Below are 23130 nucleotides of genomic sequence, written 5' to 3'. Positions count from 1 at the left end.
AGGTTCTAACTGTATCAACTACTTATTCCTTAGAAGCCATGTGCCACTCAACACATTTTAAATGGAAATGAGGTCTTTTCACTTTCAAAGTCTTCCATCTGCTGAGGGCACCTTCTCTTGACCTTAATACATTGTGTCATTAAAAGCAGTCACACTTTCAAGGTTAGAATGTGGTTTGCTTGTTCATTTACTTTTCGGTATCAGGTATGTACAACTTCCACATTTATTTAGATCAATCACACCAATGCCCACAAACAAAATTCTTCTTTATTCAAAAGTCTATGGGCAGATTTTTTAAAATCTGTAGCAAAGTAGCTTCTCAAAGCCCTAACTGCCATTTTACTAGAATTATAGTAAGCCTTGGTATAAATATTCTTTTGCATCTGGATCTCCTCTCTCTGCCTTGCATGTTTAGGGTATCATTGGGCACTCTTAAGAACAAATGCCTGGAGCCGAAACACTCAGCAAAGGTTTTGTTTTTCTTCAACTTTTCAGAGATTTCTTAGTGCCTTTCTTTTTCATGTTAGGAGATAAAATGGAAGGATTCAGATTTTCTGACATGGGAAAAGTTATTCCCCACTCCCTTTATTTTTTTTTAAATAAGGCTTTTATTTTGAAGACAAAATCAGTTTTAACTCAAATGGAAATTGCAGTAAAATCTCAGACACTGTAATCAGCGACAGCATTAAAACTCTCCAGCACTCCGCCAGCTTCCATGTGAGTTCGTAACCCATCCAGGATCACAAAGACACATTTTATCTGCTTTGCCTGAGGCCACCCTGACATGTTATATTGTAAAATCTTTACCCTGAAGCATTAAGGTTCATGGTAATCTCCTATGATATGTCACACATGTTCATACATTTGTACTTTCATGGACAGTATTTTCTTCTGTGACCATACCGTAAATAGAGAAGCTTGGGGCTATTTTAGTCCAAAATCTAGCAGTTGCTCTAAAAAGGCTGTTAATTTTCTCATTATGTAATTTGAGACAGGCAAAAAAAAATTATATGTTAAAATTGTAAGAAATTATATATGGCATAATCACTCCTATTTAAACAAATGAGGGAACATTTATATACTGGCAAATACATAAACATTTGTTTTCTGAGGTTGATATAGAAGACACTTGTATTTTAAAAGATATTGGAGGGCCAATTATAATATATAAATATATGTAAGTATATATATAATTATACTTATAAATATGTAAGTATATATATTTATTTATAAATACATGTGTATTAGTGTATATAATATATACATATATATAAGTATACTTATATAGATCTACATATATTTCTACTACTTATGTATTTTTCTGCTGTTTTTCAATCATATGTTTGAAAGAGTTACATGGCTGGCAAGTCTATACAGTATGATTTTCTTTAATTAACTTTTCTATGCTGTAAACTTTAACATGTAAGGTTTTTTAAAATATCAAAAATAAGTTATCTACATGCAATTGTTAATAGTTAAAAAGTTGAATGAGCATAAAGTCTAAAAAATAAAAAGACCTTGTAATTTTTCCTGTAATAATAACCCTGTATTTGTGGTGAGAGTGGCTAGTTTGCAAAGTGTCTTCTCTCTTTTCAGTCAGGAGTAAAAACCAAAAAGCCTCTCCATCCCATAGGTGGTTTGGAAAGTGGGAAAAGGCTCTCTCTATGTGCTATTCACATTCCATTTCTAGATACCATCCATCGCCTCAGTGCTGCTGAGTTCTAAACCTATGCCTGTAGCACATATGTGTTCTCTTTCTCCCTCCCTCTCTTCTCCTCTCTCTCTGTGGGTAAGAGAGAGGAATTGAGATAGAAAATGAGACGGTACAGCTTACAGGATTCCAAATAGAATGTAAAATGTCTCTAAGACTCCATTTTCCTTACCTCTGCAATGGATAGCACCCATCAAAGAGGTTTACTGTGGGACCCAATGAGCTACTATGATAGCAGTACTTAGGCTACTGAAAGTAAAGATCATTCTTACAGAAGTGTCTTTTTTGCATAATGGATGTGCTCTGGAGGTGATTATGAAAATGTATAGGCTGCACTTCTATTATCAAGTCGCAGAGCAATTACATAGTAAAACAATAGGACCTGTGATGACTCCCGTGGTAGACAGAGTTCAGACAAAGGCTGGGTCTTCGGGGATTGCTGGGAGTCGTCTGTGGGATGCCAATACTCTTAGGTCTTCCCTGATGCCTTCCGGCATGTCCCCTAATCTGCTAACTCCTAACTTATCCCAGCAGTTTCCAAGATAATTTCTTTTGCTCTTGTGCAGCTCAGTGGGACATTTATGCACCAGCAGGCCTTCACTGAGGCCCTAGCCCACAGAGAACTCCTGTCAGGCCAGGTTCACAATTTCCCAAATGCTCTACTTTGCATGTTTGTTACAACTCTCAGTCATGTGCACTGAGGATCCTTGCACTGGCTTCATTATACTCATTCCGTGAGAAGCTTCAGGCCTGGGAAGGCTGTCTTCCACGTTCTTAGAAACCTTACACTTAATAGAGAGGCCTATAAATAAAACAAAACCTTAAATAGTTCTGACTTCACCTTCAACTCATAACTGAGCCCAACTTGGGGACTGAAGAGCTATTTTCTCTCTTTGGCTCATCAGATATGAGTGTGTCAGGTTACTGACCTGGGTGACGCTTATCCTCCCATAATGCACCACATGCCAGCAACCTGATACACTTTAGGGCTTTTTTTTTTTTTTTGGTATCTAGACTTCCATATATAAGTTAATTCCTTAACTTTTCTTGCTCTCAGGACATCCTTTTATTTATGGAACATATCCAGGAAGAATAGAGTTTATAAAATAAACCATCTGTTACCTAGACCTTGAGAAAAAGTAATGTTTGAAAATAGCAAATAAAACTTATTGGGGCATAAAAGCTAAATTAATGTATTAATTTTCTCATCTTTTTTCTTGGGGTTAGGGTGAGATGAAGCAGGGTACCCACACTGGCTCCAACTCACTATGTAGTCAAGGATAACCTTGAACACTTAATCTTCCTGCTTTTACATCATAGTTTTGATATTGCAGGTGGTGCTGAGCATCTAACCCAGGGCCTTGTGCAAACTACACAAGCTCTCAACCAACAGATCCTTTCCACTTTATTATCTTTAAAGTTATTGTAGAAAACAAGATCCAATTCCAGTATATGAGAGAGAGAGAGAGAGAGAGAGAGACAGAAAGAGACAGAGAGAGACAGAGAGAGACAGAGAGAGAGAGAGAGAGTGAGTGAGGAAGGGAGGGAAGGAGGGAGGGAGAGAAGGAGGGAGGGAGAGGGAGAGGGGAAGAGGAGGAGAGAGGGAGAGGAGGAGAAGGGGAGGGGGAGAGGGAGAGAGAACTGTAAGGTACCTTTTATGAATTATCTTGGGGTCATTAGCTCAAAATCACCCTCATATATTCTAAAAGAAGAACTTAACCCATGTACCCTCCACATACTCTTCCGTGCACACACTGGGAATTTAGGAAGCCATCAGAGAGCCTCTGGAACTAAAAGTTTGAACAAGGCACACCTGTATTGTATTTAATATTTTGTCATAAGAAGTTAACAGAACACACTCAAATTATCTTCACTTTCCTCTTGCCCATATTCCTGTTTCTGTGCTCTTTTCATCATGTTATGTTATTTATAAAGATAAAGATGACTGACAACTGATAGCAAAATAGCTAGATACTTTAAATAAATAGATAAAAGCAGATGTGGTTCATGGTTTCACAAAATGGCTAGTAAATGGAGATTCCAGATGGAGCATGCTTTAGGCTAAGTATTGAAGGATTCTTAGTATTTCAAAGAAAACTAGATTAAAGAAGTCATTTTAAGCAGAGTAAACAGCATAACCACAAAGGTTATCACGTACTCAGGACAGTCAGTTATCTTGTCAACAAAAGGGGATAGTGGGGCAACATCTGTGGATGTGAGCAGGCTTAGGTCATGGAAGAATGTGTCAATCAGAGAATATTGCTGTCAGTAGTCATAGTCTGAAGAAAGTGCAGTCATCAACCACACTGCTCCCCTTTTGAGGAAACAGCAGTACAGCAGAACACTGCACCACAGTGGGGACCTCTGGTTCTTCAGGCTCCACAGGGAGATGCTACATCAGTGGTGGAGGGAAAGTCCTATCTAATGATCCCTCCTCAGCTGATTAGCATGATTCATCTTTTGAGGTTAATCATATCACAGGATTTAGACAAGAATCTCACCAGCTCCTAATCATATCAGCACTGGTCCTTCATTATGAATGATAAAAATCTTCAGCATTGCTTCAAGGTAGATCGCAAGACTGACTGACAGAGGAATCGTGAGCAGGGGTTAGATAGCACAGACAAATGTGACAAAGGCTGCCATGACTTAGCAGTCACACCCCAGGGACACAGACAGTCCTCCTCCACTGCAAGGGTCACTCTGAGAGCCTCTAATAAGTCTCTTGAAGGTCCCTGCTGAATGTTTAGGAGTTTCTGACTCTTGTCATGTCAAACATGCCTCTTTGCCAGCAGGGCTTCCTTGTCTGCTCCATATAATCCAGCTGTAGTTTTGTTTTGCTTTTTTGGGAAAGAGTCTTGTTCTGTAGACCTGGCCAGCCTAAGACTTTTTATGTAACTCAGGCTGGTCGCAAACCCACAGCAACACTCTCCAGTTAGCTCTTGTCTCTCCTTTTTATTACTCTATTGTACTTCCTGTTTCTGATATGAGCATTTATTCCTTTCTCTGCCCTACTGAATCCCAAAGTTAGCTTTTGAGTAGGCATTGTGTCCCCCTCCCCCGCACCCCCATGTTTTTACTCAGCATTGTTATCTCCAGCATCTCCAAGAGTTGTGAGGAGCCACAGCTGCCACCCTATATATATATTGAACACCTGGTCTCCGGCCAGAGCAGAGAGCATTGAGATAAACAAGCCTTAGTTGGAAAAGTTGTGTGCCTCTAGTTTATGATGCAAGCTGGCATGATTTCTTGTAGCCTATAATGCTCTGCCACTTACCTGATGCTGATTGGGACCAGGGAAAGTATTTAACCCACAAGGGCTGGGGGCTGGAGAGAGATTAGGAGTAAGTATATAGAGAATAGTGAGTAAGTATGTATAGATAGGAGTAAGTATGTAGATATAGAAGTAAGATGTATGTAAGAATAGGAGTAAATAAGATGTAAAGATAGAAGTAAGATGTAAGGATAGAAGTAAGATGTAAGAATAAGAATAGAAGTAAGATGTATGTAGTAAGATGTAGGGAATAGGAGTAAGTAGGAAATAGGAGTAACAAAGAAGAAAGTAGAAAGATGTAACTAGTAAGATGTAAGAAGAAGATATAGAAGAATATAAAAGAAGCTAGCTAGAGAAGAAGTAAAAATGAAGGTTCCTGATTAAATTGCATGGAGAAGAGCTCGTTGTTGCCTCCTTATTTCCACTGGACGGAAAGGCGGCCAACAAATGGTGGCCCGAATGCGGAAAGGCGGACGACAAAGAGTTGTTAAAAAGGATTGCTTTTTAAAATGAAGGCAAAAGTAAAGAAGGGTAAGGAAACATTAATGGGGTATGGAGATAAGCTTCTTGTATAAACCTTTCCCCAATTTTAATATTTTAAAAATATCCTCAACTCATGAAGTAATTTTGTTTACTCTTACAGGAACAGTTGTCACAGTGTCTATATGTTAAGAGATCTAAGAATGATGGCAGAGGAAACCTACACTGCTCTTGGATGCATGGTCATCCTCAACCTCCCACATGCAGGCATATGCCACCATGTTCCATGAAAACTTTCACATACAGACAGTTAAACAGACAGACTGATGTACACACACACAGAGGAGAGAAATAGAGAAAGAGAGAGAGAGAGACAGAGAGAGAGAGGGGGGGAGGGAGGGAGGGAGGACAAATTTCTGTATGGCAAACAAACAAACAAACCAAAAGCCAAATTTTCAAAAACAGACAAGATGGGAAAAATTTGAAGCTTATATAATTATTATTACCTGTGTTATATAAATAACAAAAAGCCAGTAGGAATAAAAATCTGAAGTCAATAAAAAAAAAAGAGACAAACTATCCTATAGAAGACTATATCAAAAGATGTTTAGCATCACATAACAGAAAAATGAAAATTAACACTACACAGAGATATCATTTGCTGTCAACATGCTTGGATCAAATCATGGGGTTTAATGAAAATACAATATGATCTAACTTGTGGTAAAATGGTACTTTTGAATATTGCTAATGGGGTACAAGGAGATCTAACCCTGGTTGGGTCACATTCTCAAAATTTCACAAGGATGTGTCCCTTTAGCCAATAACTATACCTTTAAAATTTGTCTCAAGAGAAAAACCTGCACATCTGTGATATATGCGGCAGAGTACAGCTTGACATGATAGGAAAAATTTATCACTGGGGACTGGCAGAATGAATAGTAACATATTTACATAACAGAATATCATGCAACGAAAACAAACAAACAAAAAATGCAGTGGTACAGAATGACCTCCAAAACACAGTGTCGAGTGTGAAATGTAGTGTGGAAGGCAGGACTGAAAGCAGTGAATGGGCTGCCTGAGAGGGGAGCTAAAGACATATCCCTGACTAAAGAGGCCACCGAAAGGCCATACAGGTAATTAGTTCATTAAGTGATTACATAAGGCAAACAGGGAGCTGGGGAGAAAGAGACAAGAGACAAGGCTTTTCATAGTTTTGATGACTCTGTCTCTGTCTATCTCTTTCTGTGCATGTGTGTGCATGTGTGAAGAACAGAGGTAGGTGTAAAGTGTCTTCCTCCATCGCTCTCAACCTTTTTGACTTATATGGAGTCTCTTGCTGAACTTGGAGCTCACCCATTTGTCTAGAGAGCCTAGCCAGCCATCTCCTGGGAACCTCTTATCCCTACCTCCAGAGTACTGGGAATAGATGCACTTGCACTGTGCCTGGCTCTTTATGTGAGTTCTGCAGATGTGAACTAAGGAAGTCATGTTTGCATGGCAAACAGTTTACAGGCTGAGCCCTAGTATTCATTTTTGAAATTTGGAAAATATTGTCTATTAAACTAAACAGATATTTAATTGCTCAGCAATGTTGAAATGGTGCCTCAGCTCCGGAGGGTTCCATCAGTTTTAGCCACTGTCAGAGATAACTTTTGGTGAGTGTGATATAGCTTTATTTAGCTTCGTTGGACTACAAAATACCTCTACTCATCCCCTTCTAGTTTTGTAAAATTCTAAGATGCTATTAAACAGCTGCCCCCCATCTAAGTCTTAAGGAGTTATCAGTCAGCTGTTAAAGTAACATGAACATGTTCAGACTGAGAGCTGGGCAAGTCCTCCTGAGAAGCCTAGGCTCATTTCTCATGGTTTGTTCTGTGTGTCGAGTGAAAGACAAGGGATGTCCACTTGTTGCTATGTAAAAATAAAACCACACTTTTTGATGACTTTAAATATATGAGATTATTAAAAGTTAGTATTTCTTTACTAATTAGATAATATTTATCAAGCTTCTAAGGCACTTGTGTGATGGTTTTAGTATGTGAGAAAGGCTATGTGGGCAGATTGTGACATTTGGATGATGATGTGTATCAAGTACTTGAGGGGACCCTAAAAGAGAAATTGCCTTCACTAGCAGGTTGTAATTAATAGTCATATACCAGCAGCCCACATTTGGTAATAAGCCACATTCTTACTCTTTGGTAGAAATGAGAGCATCACTGCTTTAATCAGTTTCCCACAGGTTTCCTCATGTTATATTCAGAGTACTGTTTGTAACAATGTAGGAATGACATCAGGAAAACGAGCAGGAATAAAAGCTCCTATGTTTGATTTCCCATTTTCTCAGTTCCTTTACAATTTTAGTAAAAAGAAAACCAGTAAACTATCCATGTTGTCAAAGAATTCCATCCTCTGAGTTCTGTTTCTACCTTAGGAGGTAATTTTAAAATGAAAAAGAAGGGATAGGGAATATTAGTTTGTTTTCTTTCATTCATTCATTCATTCATTCATTCATTCATTCAAATGCCTAATATTTCCTAAATATTTTGCTAGCATTTGCAATAACAAGATGAAAGACACAGTTTCCATTTTAAAATATTTCTGTGTTGTGAGGAAAAGGAAAAATAAATATCCAACTAATTAAAACATAGAGTGATAAGCACTTGTAATTATGTTGAGCATCAATCTCCAAGGGAGAGCAGAGGTGTGGGACTGTGCCTTTTAATGAAGAAGCTCAATAAATGAAGAAACTTTGAGGAGATGGTGCCTTCAGCAGAACTTGAAGGATGGAAGGAACTGTATAAATCACAGTGGATGGTGACGGACACCAGGCAAATGCAACTGGAAAGATTTAAAAGAGACAGAGTAAGGCAGAGTGTTGCCCACTGAGGAAGCCACAGGTACTGTCAGATAGCACAGTACTTGTCTAGTCTTGAAGGACTAGAGCTAAGAGTTAAGGCCCACAGAGATTGGGATGAATAGCTACTTTAGCCATGAGAGGGCTAAGGCCCAAAAGAAGAGTAAGAGGCATCCAGGCAGAGTGCAAGGGATGTGCCAGAGAGAGAACCAAAGTTACTACTCTCGAATGCCTACTTCAAGAAATGGCTAAAGAGCTATAGGCATGGATTCCTGGTTGTCAGCGATGAGCAGACTAATCCCAATATGATCCCCCTGACTATTATCTAATCTCTTTTGTTGTCTCTGAAACCATGGCTCCTTCCCATCAATGAATTCATTCAGTCCCTGTAATCAACTCTGATTAGTGTTGTTTAACATCAATCTTTCCTACTTTTTTCAAAGAAAGATACCAATCAGTTGCCGCACACTCCTGCTTGTTAAAAGCAGCACCTCTCCTGCTGACTTACCATTCTTTTAATCAAAAGGGCAGGAGGAAGCAGTTGGGATTCACTTTTCTCTTTTTTTCTTTCAAAGTACACAAATGTCAACTTCCTCAAGGATGTTTGGCTCAGCGGAGTTCAGTCATATAACGTACAAAGTCAGCTTGATCAAAAGGTTGCAGGCAGCCCACTGCTAAAATGGAGGGAGAAAAGGAAACCACAGGCCTCCCTCAAGTGTGAATGACTGCATAGGCCACAGTCATATGTGTATTTACACTGGAGACATGCTGAGACCGCAAAGGAGTATAGGAAACATGAACTCTGCCAGGACACTGTCCATCTTTGCCTGTGAACCTGGAGTAGTACTAGCTGCCTGGTTGTCTTCTGTTATGCCCAGCCAATCAGTTTCATATACTCTATAGCAACCCTCAGCCATGGCTAGTTTGTGGATTTTAACATTTTCTATGTCACATTTGCCTTCCCTATCTGGGTGCAAAAGTGTTTGTACCTACACGGCTCCTAGATTTGAGGTGGAAAGGCCAAGGATCGTCAATGAAGTTTCCTGTTCTCTAGGGCTAAGGTAGTGTGTTAGTTTCTTTTCTATTGTTAAGAGACATATTTAACTGGGGACTTGTGTATAGTGTCAGAAGGTGAGACCACGAACAATTTGGTGGAAGCATGGTGGCCAGCAGGCATGGTGCTGGAGGAGTAGCAGTAGTTGAGAGCTTTCATACTGATCCAAAAGTAGAAGGCAAACAGAACAAAACCAGGCCTAGTCTGGGCTTTTGAAACCTCAAAGCCTACCTCTAGTCACACACTTTTCCTTCACTAAGGCCACACCTCCTCTAACAAGACCACATATGCAAATCCTTCTCAAAGAGTTCTATCAACTTTGAACTACAGGCCAAAGATTTAAATATATGAGCCTGTGGGGGCCACTGTTATTCAAACCACCACAGGGAGACTCAGGATTGGACACATTCACAGGTGACTATGAAACTTCAGGATCATCTGGGAAACAATTCTGTAGACAAGCCTTGGCCACAGTGGCTCACATGGCCTTCATTCCTTACCAGTGACCTCATTTTAATGTCCCTTTGCCTCTGAAGTTGGTGCAAGCTCATAATAAATTATACACTCATGTTCCTTTAAAAGAGCTTGATATATAGTCACTGACTTTTTCTTTTGTAATTTTTCAGTAACAAAATATCAAACAAGGATTAATCTAGCTCATTCCCATAGAAACATCACCAGTAATTCCCAATATTGACCTCTAATTAAATATTGTGAAAGTATTTGCTTATTCAATACCATCTGATTGTATAGAGTGGTTCTCTATCCGTTTTCATTGTGCTGTCATCTGATTGATCATATCACTCATTTCAGTGCTGCTAGAGTTGATACACAGGAACACCAGCCTGTCTTTTGTTTAATCTCAGGGATGGTAATGATGAGGATGATACAAACCAAAGAAAATTAAACAAGAAAAGAAACTGTCCCATTAGTGCAAAACTTGAAAGGCCCATTACATCATCTCCTCTCTCTGGCAAGTCTGTCTCTTTCCTTACCTTTTAGGAAGATACATGCAGCACTAATATGTGCTTACTTCTAGTGTTTCAGTTAACACTACAAGGATACAAACATACTTCTGTTGCCTCTTTTGAAATAATTTCACAATGTTGAAGAGAATGAAATTTTCAGAAACAGAATAGTATGTGCCCTGATATATGTATGAGAGGGATGGAAAATGGTTATAAAGAATATCTTTTAATTGTAGTTGTGCTGTAGTATTAAGAATTGTGCAATTAATTTCCACTATCAAATTAAACTGGTAAAAGAACTTAGATTAAAAATATAAGTCTGCTCTGGTTGCCTTGGTCTTTTGTAAATGAAGTAACCTTAAATTTAGTTTATTGCTTCTAGTTTTTTTTTCCTCTCTCTAGGTCAAAAAATAAATGACCTTCCTCATAAGAAATAATATAGAGAGTGACTGTGAGGGTCAGTAATGAATGCAGTAGAGAAAATTATTGCAGCTAAAATAAGCACCTAAGGTAGTATAGAGTATTTCCCTAGTAGCTTGAAGTATACTGATGATTTCTATTGGGACAGAATGTGTCTCTTGAGTAGGGTAGAGACAGTGAGTGATGTAGCATTTACCAAGAGTCAGGGAATATTAGAATAATGTAACACGTAGTGTCTTCAGACAGCAAAGAAGTATAGACTATGGTTGTACAATGGAAAATTATACATATTTTAAAAAGTCTGTATCTACTGGCTACCAGTAAACATTTGACAGGTCTTTTTGAATTATATCAGATACAACTTCTATTTTCCAGAGTTAGGTTGGAACTAACAAGCTGGCCTGAACATTCAGACTAATGTGATAAAGCTAGAGCAACTGCAGCAGCAGCAGCAAGTGCACAGCTTTGACTTGGAGTTCTTGCCACAAAAATCCATGTCCTACTAGTTCCATAGACAGACAGATAAATGCAGAGATGTGTCAACAAATACATATTTATGTACATCTACAGTTCCCTCACTCAGACATACAGAGAACGTGTAACAGCATCCAATGGTGTATAGCACATATGGAAATGGTTACCTACAAGTACATGGAAAGAAGTGTCAATATGCACATATTAACATCTGTTGTGGGTAGAGGCATATCATTCCATGCTAGGTCCTTGAGTTTTCTATGCAAAAAGTCTTTCCTTAATTTTCTCAACAGTTTTCCCATAAATTATGCTATTCTGTACTATGCAGACAGACATGCTTGACAAGCAACATTACAAAGAAATTCTATGTCCCAACTGGTAGATCAAATCAGATCCAGTACATACCTGAGACTCACCATCCAGGGAGATACAATTTGGCAATTAAGGAAGCAATTTCCACATTAGAAACTTAGAACTTACAACTGGAATTCACAGAAGTTTGTCCATGTTCAAAATTCATAAAATTAGGAAATCAACAAATGTGTCTTGTGCTCTTTTGTTAGCACATGTTGCTAAATCCATAGAAGACAGAGAGAAAATGCACAGTCACATGTACATGGAGTTCTGAGTAGGAAAGGAGTGAGTGGCACTCACTCAAATCACCACAAAATAAAATAGGTTTCATGCCTTAAGTTAGGAATAGGAAAGACCATGCATAGAATTTTTGGGTAATTGGAAGTTCCATACAGAAATTATATATCCACTAAATCGTTCTTCTTCATAAAACATTAGAACTTTACAAAAAAAGGTCAACTAGATGCATGCAAGACTGATGGGTGAATGCAATGAAAGCAAGCTAAGGAGTGCTAGTCCTCATAAAACACATCCCAGGATGCCAGTCAGTGTCTGAAATATAATGGCAAGAGGTAGAGGTGATCTTGGAATCCTTGCTGCAATACAGGCTCTCTGGAAGTTTGTTTTTGTGGCTAACTTGGAGGAACTGAAGAATGAAAGGAGAAAATATATTTATACTACAAGTTCTATCTGGAACCTAGAATAAATGCCACCCCAGAACCTCCGCTGTGGATCAGGGCTCTATGCTACGTGAGATCTCCCAGAAAACTGTGCCTATCAGAAAATCATTAATGAGACTAGTGAGGATTCTGCTTTGTTTCTGAGTTTATGCTCCAAGCTGTCAAACTTCAAGAGCTGTTTAAGAGCATGGCAGATAGAGTCCCTGTTTGCTGGAGGCCTTAGTGAGTCTTCGTGTTTAACCCCTAATCTAGCTCTGCTCCAGAAAGAGTAAGAGACTCCATGAAAATCACATCAAAAGGGAAGGTGGGGGGCAAAAACTTAAGAAGTATGCTACTGTCAAAGTTATAGCTTATTGGGATGAGGATTAGGACAGGTGGGGAAAGGACATGGAAAGAGCAGTGTTTTCTGAAATATCTGGGTTTTTTTAAATCTCCCAATCTTGATATACTTGTGTTTTGCCTGCTTTGCAATTTAATTATTGCAATGGCTTCTCATCAGAGTCTATGACTAGCCTCAGCTTTCTCAGTCTACACTTTACACTGCAATCAGATTAACTCCTTAAATGTTGCTTTTGCTCTTTTTAGCTGTGTCTGTAATAAGCTTATTATCAAACACATGCTTATTATGTTCTGTAGAATAGTTATTGTCATCATAACACACAAACATAACATCCTGGGTGCCATCTGACTTTGCAAATCTAGGCTTCAGTAGTCAACATGGTCCTTACTTCTAAATTCATCACTTCTAAACATGCCCTTCCATCTCACTGTTGAATTTTCTTTTCATCCTGTCCAGTATCATGTTTTCACAACTCATAACATTGGATTCACCTTTGTATGTCTCTAAATGACTTATCATTTTTTCATTCATCCAGTTCACCTTGTAGTTTTCCAGCAGAGGTGCTCATTCTACTGCCATGCTTTCTACATAGAATATGGGCCACCATTGTGCAGGGTCCTGGAGCACTCACTGCCATTCTTTAATAGACTAAGAATTGCCATCTAGATACTTCTAGGAACTAATTACTAATCTTAGCACTACAACTCTAAAAACTCTACCATCCTTGCAAGCACTAATTGTGTTTTTGATGATCAGCAGGATTGTTAACTATTGTGACAATTACTGAGTTCAACACAGTTCTTATTTTCTGTATTTAACTTTTACCTCTCCTATAATCTTGCCTCATTTTTTTCATGAATCCAGAACCAGTGACTATGAAGGAAATATTCCAAACATGTTAAAATGTAGCTGTCAGTGGCTCTACACTTAACAATGAAAGGTGAAGCTCTTTCCTATGTTGGTTTGCTATTAGGCACACTGCTTTAATAATATTGATTTGGTCCTTTTAAACTTTTCATTAGTTAAGCTTTGAACATGGCTGGCACTAGCTTATGGAAATAGCAAGTATAAGGAACCCGTGATGAATTTCAGGGCAAACGGTCTCTGATGTTCATCAGGGAGCCAACATAAGGATCAGTATGGGAGTCAAACACATGATACAGAAGAGTTCACCAGGATGCTTTAAGGCTGTTTCTCAACAGTGTGATTCATATCCATTTTTACTCACTTATCACTGTGGTATTTTTCTGAAAATATAATAAATATAGAAAAGGGTATGTGAATAACATGATATAAAGATCAGAATCAAGGTTATAGACAAGGGCATCAGACTAAAATATGAATCAACTGTCAGATGATTCCAGTTCTAAATGGGATGCAAACATGCTAAAGCATACAGAGTACAGCTCTAGGGAGGTGTTCACAGTTACTGAAGTCAAAGATGTACTGAGAGGTCAGGCCTACTATTTTGACTGAGTATTGATGCTGAAGGCTTCACATTAAACAGGAAGACAAAAATAATGAAGAGTTAGGACTAGAAGGCTGAGAATGATAACAAGGAATACAAAGAGAGCAGCCTACATAGAAGGTGAGGTCAGCATTTAGCACATTAAAGCAAACAGACAGGAGTTACCAAGAGCCTAGGAATGGAAGGGTATTCACTCAGTCATCCATGTGTTGTTTATTTATTTACTGAACTAGAAATTCAATGTGAACTGATCAGGAGATACATTTTAGATCATGCTTCACAATTTTATAAGTTAGAGGAAAAACAGGCATGAAGAATTAAAACAGTTTATGTTTGAGAACCAGAGTAAGTAAATGATAGGAACGGGCCCCACAATGGGATGATATATTTGAAATTTGTGAAAGCTATCATTAGAAGCCTACATCATCCAAAGATAGATTCCTTCCACATTCTCTTGGAAATTAACATGTAGGTAATATGCAAGCCCATAGTTGGACTAAGAAGGCATTTCCAGGTGGAAAGGGTATGTGAATGTGTGTTTGTGAATATACTGTATTTTTTCTACCATGTGTGAAACATGATTCTGTGTCACAGGAATAAGTGATAATGAGAATTTTAACCATGAGAAAAGAGCCAGGGACTAGAGCAATAGCTCAGCACTTAAAATAATTCACCACTGAAGTAGTATGTGTGCAGATGAGAGTTCTGATATATGTATGGCATCCTGTCTGTAATTCTAGCATTTACAAAGTAGAGGCTAGCGAGACCTGGGGAATGCTGGTAAGCAAGACTAGTCCCTTATCAGGTGACCTCTGCGTTCAACTGAGGGATCTGGCTTTAATGAGTGAGGTAAAAAATAATGGAGAAAGTCCCCTGATATCAACCTCCTATGTCCATATGTTCATGTGTGCATCTGCAACATGACACATGTAGAGTCATATACATATGTGTACATGTCCCATGCACATGCACACATTTTAAAAGAGTCAGAATTGACAATGTTTGTAACATTTTAGGCCTGGAATTAAGAGAAAAAACGGATTGTTCCATGATTGTTTGCCTTACACAATTAAGCAAGAGGAGCCATGAGGAGGGATAATAGTTCTTGGAGGCTGGGAAGACGATCATTCAAAAGTCCTTCATTTTCTACCTTGAACAAGTGAAAGAACCTGATGTTAAACCGTGTAGATAATGTTTTAAAGCAGAAAACCCCCGATGCTCATACAATGACCTCTGTCATGCATGGGTGCATGTATTTGTGTGTGTGTGTGTGTGTGTATGTATGTGTGCATGTGCATGCATGTGTGGCTATGTAAGAAAGAAGGGGATCCTTTTATCATTTGACCTTCAATGAATAATAAAACTGTTTTCAGCCTTTAAGCCTATATCAGCTGCAAAGGTGACAGATACCTGTCATTTTTTAGGACAGCTTATCATTTCATCCCCTGGAGTGATTGAGTATTTATAGACACAAAGATAGAAACATAAAGCCTATATGTATAGGCAAGAGTCCCCTGGAGGTGGCGATTAGGACTAGGCAGTAATTTTAGCTTGAAGTTCCTATGACTTAAATAGCCACTTGAGCTCTGCTCTTGCAGTTTACGATGTCAATAGAACCCCTAAATGAAATTACAGCCTTCTGATACGCAGCAGGGTATCCTTTCTTTGCCATGCAATATACACGGCCAGAAGAAATTGCTCTGTATATGGGGTTTCACTAAAGCAGAATTTATCATAAGGCAGCTCTGCTAAAATATCATTATGCTGTTATTCACTGGATAACACATCTAATGACTCGGGGTGCACTTGATAGCCATGTTTCAGTGAACACAGACGCACGCCCTGATGTGAACTGGGCACTCCAGTGCTTCAAAGCACTATCGATTTCAATTCTACCATAATTTACACCTGGCTTGTTTTGCCAATAGCCTGAACCCATGCTAACACTGGAACATACACATACAAGCATTAGAGAAATCAGAAATGAACTCTATAGCAAAACTGTAGGCAGAAAACTTTTGCTGTTACAGTCTCTCTAATTAAATATTCTGTATGATTTTGTGTTACACTTGGATATTTATTCGCTAGCACTGTCCCGTGACTGGCAGTGACAGTAACACTAACCTCTTATGTTTGTACAGACTTGCTTCTGGGATAGACTCTGGGCTGTGCATCTTACTCACCACCCAGTGTATCTAGCACAGTGACAGGTACATAGATAGTAGTTCTATAATGGCGCCACTTCCCTCTCTCTCTTCCATAAATACCTGTACTCCAACAGTCTGATCCTGTTTGTTTTCCTTCATCATATTTTCTTTGAGATGTATCTACTTAACAATTTGAGCTTCAACCATGGCAATGATGATTCGGAAGAAAGCTATGCATGTATCTCTGTCCCTGATCTAGCTCCAGTATTCCTGACTGAACCAAACTGCCCACTGGATACCAGTCTGGATGCTCCCCCAACAATTAAACATATTCAAAAGCAAGTTTATCATCTTCCCAGCCTACAAAACTTACTCCTTATAGCTTTTCTTGTCTACTCGTGTAAGGCAGGAACCTGGGAGCAATCCAGAATTCCTCCTCCTTTCATGCTAGGCCCAGAGGTTATTAAATTGTGTCCATTCTGTCAGTTATCTCTGAACACACCTCCTCCTCTTGGCCTATTCCCACAGTTACTGTCCTAGTTCATGATTTCATTGTTTCCTGTCTGAACAATTTAAGGTGCCCCCTAACTCATTTCCCTGCCTCTCCTCTCCCACTCCTACAATCTATCCTTCACTTTCTGCTGCCAGGGTGATCCACTGTACCATGATGTGATTATTAACCTCTACTTAAAACCTTTTAATGGCTCTCCAAATGCTGCAAGCAGTTAAAGCATCTTTGGATGGCAACCAAGTCTGCCATGACTGTTCCTCCCTTATATACAGGACACCGTTCTCTGTACTGTACAACTAACTCTCAGTGATACTCTTCATCCCTGTCACCTGCCCTCCACTTAAGCAACCTTGCTCCAGCTGCTCCCATCACTAAAGTCTTTTCCTTTCTTTGGCCTTCTGGGAAAATCCTTCACAGCCAGCATAGATTTGTTACCTTCGGTTTCCTTAAAGTTTTACTCCAGGATATTTTGAGCTGTACAATGTTTGGAGAGTCCAGGTTTCTTTGAACACCCTTCTGCCAGGTCATCAGTATGTGACATTATCCCAAGTTCATTCTCTGTTCTTTCCTTATTTAATCATTTTACCATTGGTAGGAGACCTACATATTGGCATACTCCTAGGCTATGGGACCATAGCACATTGCCTCCATTATTCTGTCCTTAGTGTTTTCCTCTTTGCCATCTGTTCCTGCTACAGAACCATCTTTGTTATCACTCCTGTGTGCCTGGTATATTCACTTTTGTACACTCTACAGTATTTTATTTATATGTACTTGAATGATTTCATTTTTAAATTTATTTTCAGCATCTGAATAAAAACATGCAACTGTATATACTAATAGGATACAGGATGTCTCAGTAATTAATCATATACATACAGTGTAATGATTAAATCAAGCTAAACACATTCATTTTTTAAAAAATAATTATCATTTCCTAATGATGAGAAAACTTAAAATTCTAGCTTTTAGAAGTGTATAGTACCTTACTGTTATCTACTGTTAGAGCTTCTTGCTCCAATCTCACTATAACTCAGCATCTGTACCTTAGCACAGCAAACTTTCCACAGCCTCTCCCAACTCTTCTTGTCCTCCCACTGACCACACTTCTCTTTAACCTTCTACGCTCAACCACAGTATCCTTGCTCGGGTCCTTTGCACTGGATAGTTCTCCAGAAAATATACTTGCCCAGACATTGACAAAATTTGTTCCCTTCCTTTCACTGAAGCCTTGTCTCAAATGCTGTCCCCATGCAGTTTAATATAATGACTTAAGCCCCATCTTTCTCATTCCTGATTGACTCTTTTCTACAGCAGTCAACACGAATAGGTCATGCACTTTCCCTATGAATTTCCTTCAGTGTCTCTCCTAGACAGTCTATAATATGAGAATAGAGACTTCTCTGTGTTTACTTACTCTCTAATCCCAGCCTGGAATCCCATGTTAGCTATGTAGTTTGAGCTCTTCAATGAATATTTGTTTACCAAACAATCTTTAACTCCTATAATAAAAACTGATAGAGTACAGATTCAGAAATATTTTGTGAATGAAAAAAGAATGAATGTTAAAAAATGTTTAATGATTATAATGGAGAAACAGATTTCATACTCTGATCCTCAAAAAACACTGGCAAGTCAGTCAAATGGGTACCATTATCTTTCTTAGAAAATGAAGCAGATGAGTCCCTTAATTTAGAAACCTAAATTAAGTCTACCTGATTTGTTCTTTTTTTTTTTCAATTTGCTATTGAAATGTAGAGACAATTTTTGTACTCTGATCATGCTGTAGCTGTAACATTTATTACTGTATTTTGTTCCTCTTGACTAGGGAGGCAATTAGCAGGAGGTGAAGGTGCTAATATCTTTTATTACAATTTATATCCTTCCATATTTGCTGCTTTTCATAAAAAGATCCTTTTCTTTCATTTTCAAAAGTGGATTAGGCACTCATACAATTTTGCCCCTTAGAGTGATTTGTATACACTACCCAAGAGGCCATCATACTACAAATCCTGCCAGAAGGAACTGGAAGGTGAATGTGGTATTTGTAGCTTGAGGATGAACAGGTTATTTGGTGCCAAGTTTGTGCTACTGGAAATGTCCTCTACGTGTTAACTCCCAAAGAAGAACAAAATCATTAACAAAACATTGTAGTTTTCGGCATGTCTGCCCAGTTAACTTTCCATTGCTTGGGGGTTAATTATCCATTTTGTGAATGACTTTTCTTTCTCCCCCTGACTGCTTACATCTAGGAATTCAGTTTACTAGAGAATGCAGAGAGAAAAAAATTTAAAAATATGAAAATGAACATCCTATTTATATGCCACACACACATAGATGCATTAAAAGTTCTGGAAAATCATTTTCAGAAAACAGGATTGAGTACAGATTAGAGATCGTCATGCTGATTGACTACTAATAGTTAAGTTTAAAATCCACTTTATACATTTAGTTATTTCTTACTAAATTCATGTTCATAATATATGTACTAATTATCTGGCTTATTATATCAGGGCATTATATGGGATATTGGAAAGGGGACACAGCAAATAACACACTAGAGGCTGGCTCAATCTATGCTCCATCCTGAAGATGCCTCAGTGGGCTGCGGCTTAATAACGGAAGGAACACCAAGTGAATTCACCAATTTCTCTCCTCATCGATCAGAGCAATTGAACTTGGCTATTTTCAGCTATTATTTACCTCAAACAGGGCATTTAATTAGTGCTTGCTAAGACAGTGCAAATGATTTGGCTGCCTCTCCTTTTGCCCCTGGTCTTTATTGTGCTGCCTGTCTGCCTCACCTCTCTCTTGTATAGTTCACAGCATTCACAGCTAATATTCCTGTGCCTCCACACCTACCACCAGCCTGTTTCCTTACATGTGGACTTTGAGGAAAGGAAGAACCACTGATTGACTATTTGCAAATATTCAAATCTGGATAAGCTCTGGCTATCGTGGAATATTATAGGTAGTGTGGTATGTTCAGACTATATGAACTAAGTTAGGTATCTGGTTACCTACACAAGGTCTAGAAAACAAAGAGAACTCCCATAAATACAAGACTTCTACATCCATCAGAAATGACCTAACCTTTGTGGGATTAGAGAAACTATCTCAGTAAATGGCTAGGACAGTTTCAGCTCTTGAAAGATCTAATAAGGAGAGACAGTCACAGAAAAATCTATTGATTTGTATCCTGGACATGCTTCTCCATTGTGGTGACCAAGAGATACTCACTGCCAATGAATATAGACAATCATTCATTCTCCATTCATTGATCCTCCAGATCCCACACTAAGATTGAGACAGTATGACATTGTTTGGAAGGGGTAGGAGTACACAAGCATAAAATATAATACCTTCTGTCCATTTAAAGGGTTTAAATTCAAGGCAGCATAGGATAAGTGATGGCTGCTGCCTGTAAAACTGGTGTCAGTGTCAGACCATCATTAAAGCAAGAGTGACTCGGCTGACTGGGGATCCTGAAAGGATATCTGGGAAATTATATTTTGACATATGTAAGTTGTATATTAAGGCATTTAATATACAACTGAATAGCTGAGGAATGAGAAATGATAAAATGGTTCATTTATATATGTATTAATTCTTACAAAAATGAATTCATTAAATATATTTCTCAATTTTAATTATTAGCTATTTAATTTCTGTCTACTTAATTTTACAATCTGATATGTATGTTTAACAAAGGATAATTACTAAACTTAGCAGTTATATCATCTCATTTTTAGATAGTATTCATAAATATCTGTATAAACTGTATTCTCAATGTGATAAAATATCATCTTAACTTTGCTTATGGTCAGTTTAAAAATATTTTGTGGAATTCAGCATCTAGAAAGTCTAGGTAAAAATCACATTTTAAATATATACAAACATAATTTTGCACACATACACACATTTATAAGTTACCACACTCAACATATATGTCCAAAAAACATCTTATAACATATAGAGCATGTGTCTTTCCTAGGGACTTATAGAAAATATCCCTAAAATTTCTATATAAATAGAACAGCTTCTTCCCTTGATATTGATGTGGCTAGAAGGATGAGAAGCAGTAGACAGTTTCTTAATGGGGGCAATTACAAGCTGGCTATTGAGTAAGTACTTTTGTCTATAACTGTAACTGCCTAATTAAATAAATATAATCTATAGGAAATAATCCCATCTAAAATTTGTTTGCAAAAGAAATATATTTTAAAACACAAATGTTTAATGAAATTTAAAGTTTCAGATAAACACTGAAAAACAGAGCTAGTAACAGTACGCTATAAAGGATTATTATATAAGTGTGGAAAATATGAGGTAATATGAATGCAACTATGTCAACTTACAAAAAGATTTCATTTTCTTTCTGATCTCTCTCTCTCACACATATATCTATATATACTAATCAAAGTCTAACTTCTTATGTACATCATTTCACCACAACATTTTTTATGACTATATAGAATTCTAGATCTTAGCAACTAAAAGAAATAATTCTCTGGCAGATTAGATTTGTAAAATATAATTTCTTTGGACATGTTAGGTAAATGTGTTTATACTCTCTGCCTAAAGTTAACTTGAAAATTTTTATGTACAGTCATAGTTTTCGAGAATAAACTGTTTCCAAGTGTTAATAGACTCAGCTGTCTTCAATGTAGCCTGTATAGACTGAGTTTCTCTCTCAGTCTGTGTAGCAGAGAGACACCAACTCCCATGTACCTCTGGATGGCCAGTGAACTCCATATGTTTCTTAAGCCATGTTTGAAAGTTCAGAACACAATTTTATTGTGAAGCTTTTTTTAGAAAATAACAAAATAAATAAAACTACCCCATAATCTATCATCTAAAGGAGTAGTTCAGTAATCACTAACATGGGCTGACAGAATGTTACAGTATGCCACACCAGGCTTTCCCTTATAGCCCTAACCTACTGAAGCAGCTTTCTTTCACACTGAACCTTGGAAACTATAGAAGCCATGCTAGGAAGTCGTTTGCTCTAGAGGTCACTGACAAACCCTGTGTGACTGTAGCAGTACACAGTGTCTGAGGGCATTGGGACATCTGAGCATGCACGAGCTCTGTGGTTAAGAATCCAAATCACCCGACATAGCAAACAAAATTCCAGAGCTAAGTGTCAATGCTATATCCTGAATCACTGTACCAGTTGGAACAAAGGTAAATACACATAAAAGACACACATGACACACATCTGTAAAATCAACCATTATTAATGCATTTCGGCCTTAGAAGAAATCTACTGGCAATGTGTTAATAGCAAAGACAGCTAAAACAATAAAATAGCATTTCTTCCCAAATATTTAAGGACATCGAGTAAGTGCCCCTGAGGCTGGGTTGTGGTTCCGGGAAGTTTAAGCCTATGAGAACCATATTGGGAACATCAAAGACTCTTTCCCCTCTCCAAAGAGTAATTCACTTCAGAGGATGCCACACAGTCAAATAATTTTATGGCCACCATGTTTGTCATTTTGTTTTTTTTTTCCTTTCCCTTTAATATTTTAGAACATGCCAGATACTTGACTTTAGAAAGGCGAGAAGGCACAGTAGCATGGAACAGGTCTAGAACAGCAACAAAGCAGGGCTTGACAGCAGGAGACAAGCCCACCCACCTGACATCTCACTTCCAGGAGGAGTGTTGTGCATACCAAGAACAACAGGGAAGGTCAGAAGGTCCCTACTGGCTATGACAGATCAGGCTGCAACCCCACCCCCACCCCATTCCATTCCTTTGACAACTTTCCGGAGCCCACTCAATCAGGCTCTTCTTATGTTGAGGACAACACTATATTTGGGTTTAATATTGTGGAGACAATCATCAGTTTCCTTTGTCAAGATGATGACTTTCCCTGGAGCCATATAAGGAGTCTCACTGCTTTCTTGTGCTCAGTACCAGGAGAACAGAAGAATAGAGAATAGGGTGTGACACATAAGGTTTTCCTGAAGTCAGATGGGGAGAGGCTGTAACATTTTAGAGCAGCCTTAAGGAGGTGATCTCTAAAGGAAGAGTCCTCGAAACGTTTTTGTGGCTCATCTACTCCAGATTTTCTATCTGGCTCAGCTAGCTGTGCGCATGGCACAACTGCTCAGAACAGAAATGCATCAAAAGTTAGCAGAGGGAAAGAAACTTCAGATGAATAATTATTCCCACTTTCACTTCCCCCTCCCACCACCCTGAGCTCTTCCTCCCTGCTCCCCCTCCCCCAATCACTCACCTACCTTCCTCCTCCCACAAGCATGTTTGCTAGGCAAGTCAAGGCTGACAGCCCTCTGTGGCTGCAGCGCAAAACCTATGCCTGCAGGCTGCTTCTAAGCAGAGCCTCAAGCCTCTGCCCGTGTCCAGAGTGCGCTCAGCTGTACAC

The 23130-nt window shown here is 38.5% G+C and overlaps 1 protein-coding gene across 27 annotated transcripts in view; it reads right to left on the bottom strand.

The window, feature by feature from the left end:
• The window catches only part of Zbtb20 (zinc finger and BTB domain containing 20), a 737287-nt gene that overhangs the window by 249791 nt on the left and 464366 nt on the right, over positions 1-23130 (bottom strand). The gene's annotated exons all lie outside the window — the stretch shown is intronic.

Source organism: Mastomys coucha, unplaced genomic scaffold, assembly GCF_008632895.1.
Source record: "Mastomys coucha isolate ucsf_1 unplaced genomic scaffold, UCSF_Mcou_1 pScaffold12, whole genome shotgun sequence".
Classification (NCBI taxonomy): Eukaryota; Metazoa; Chordata; class Mammalia; order Rodentia; family Muridae; genus Mastomys; species Mastomys coucha.
Note: the sequence above shows the minus strand (reverse complement) of the source record. Positions and strands in the feature narration are given on the sequence as shown.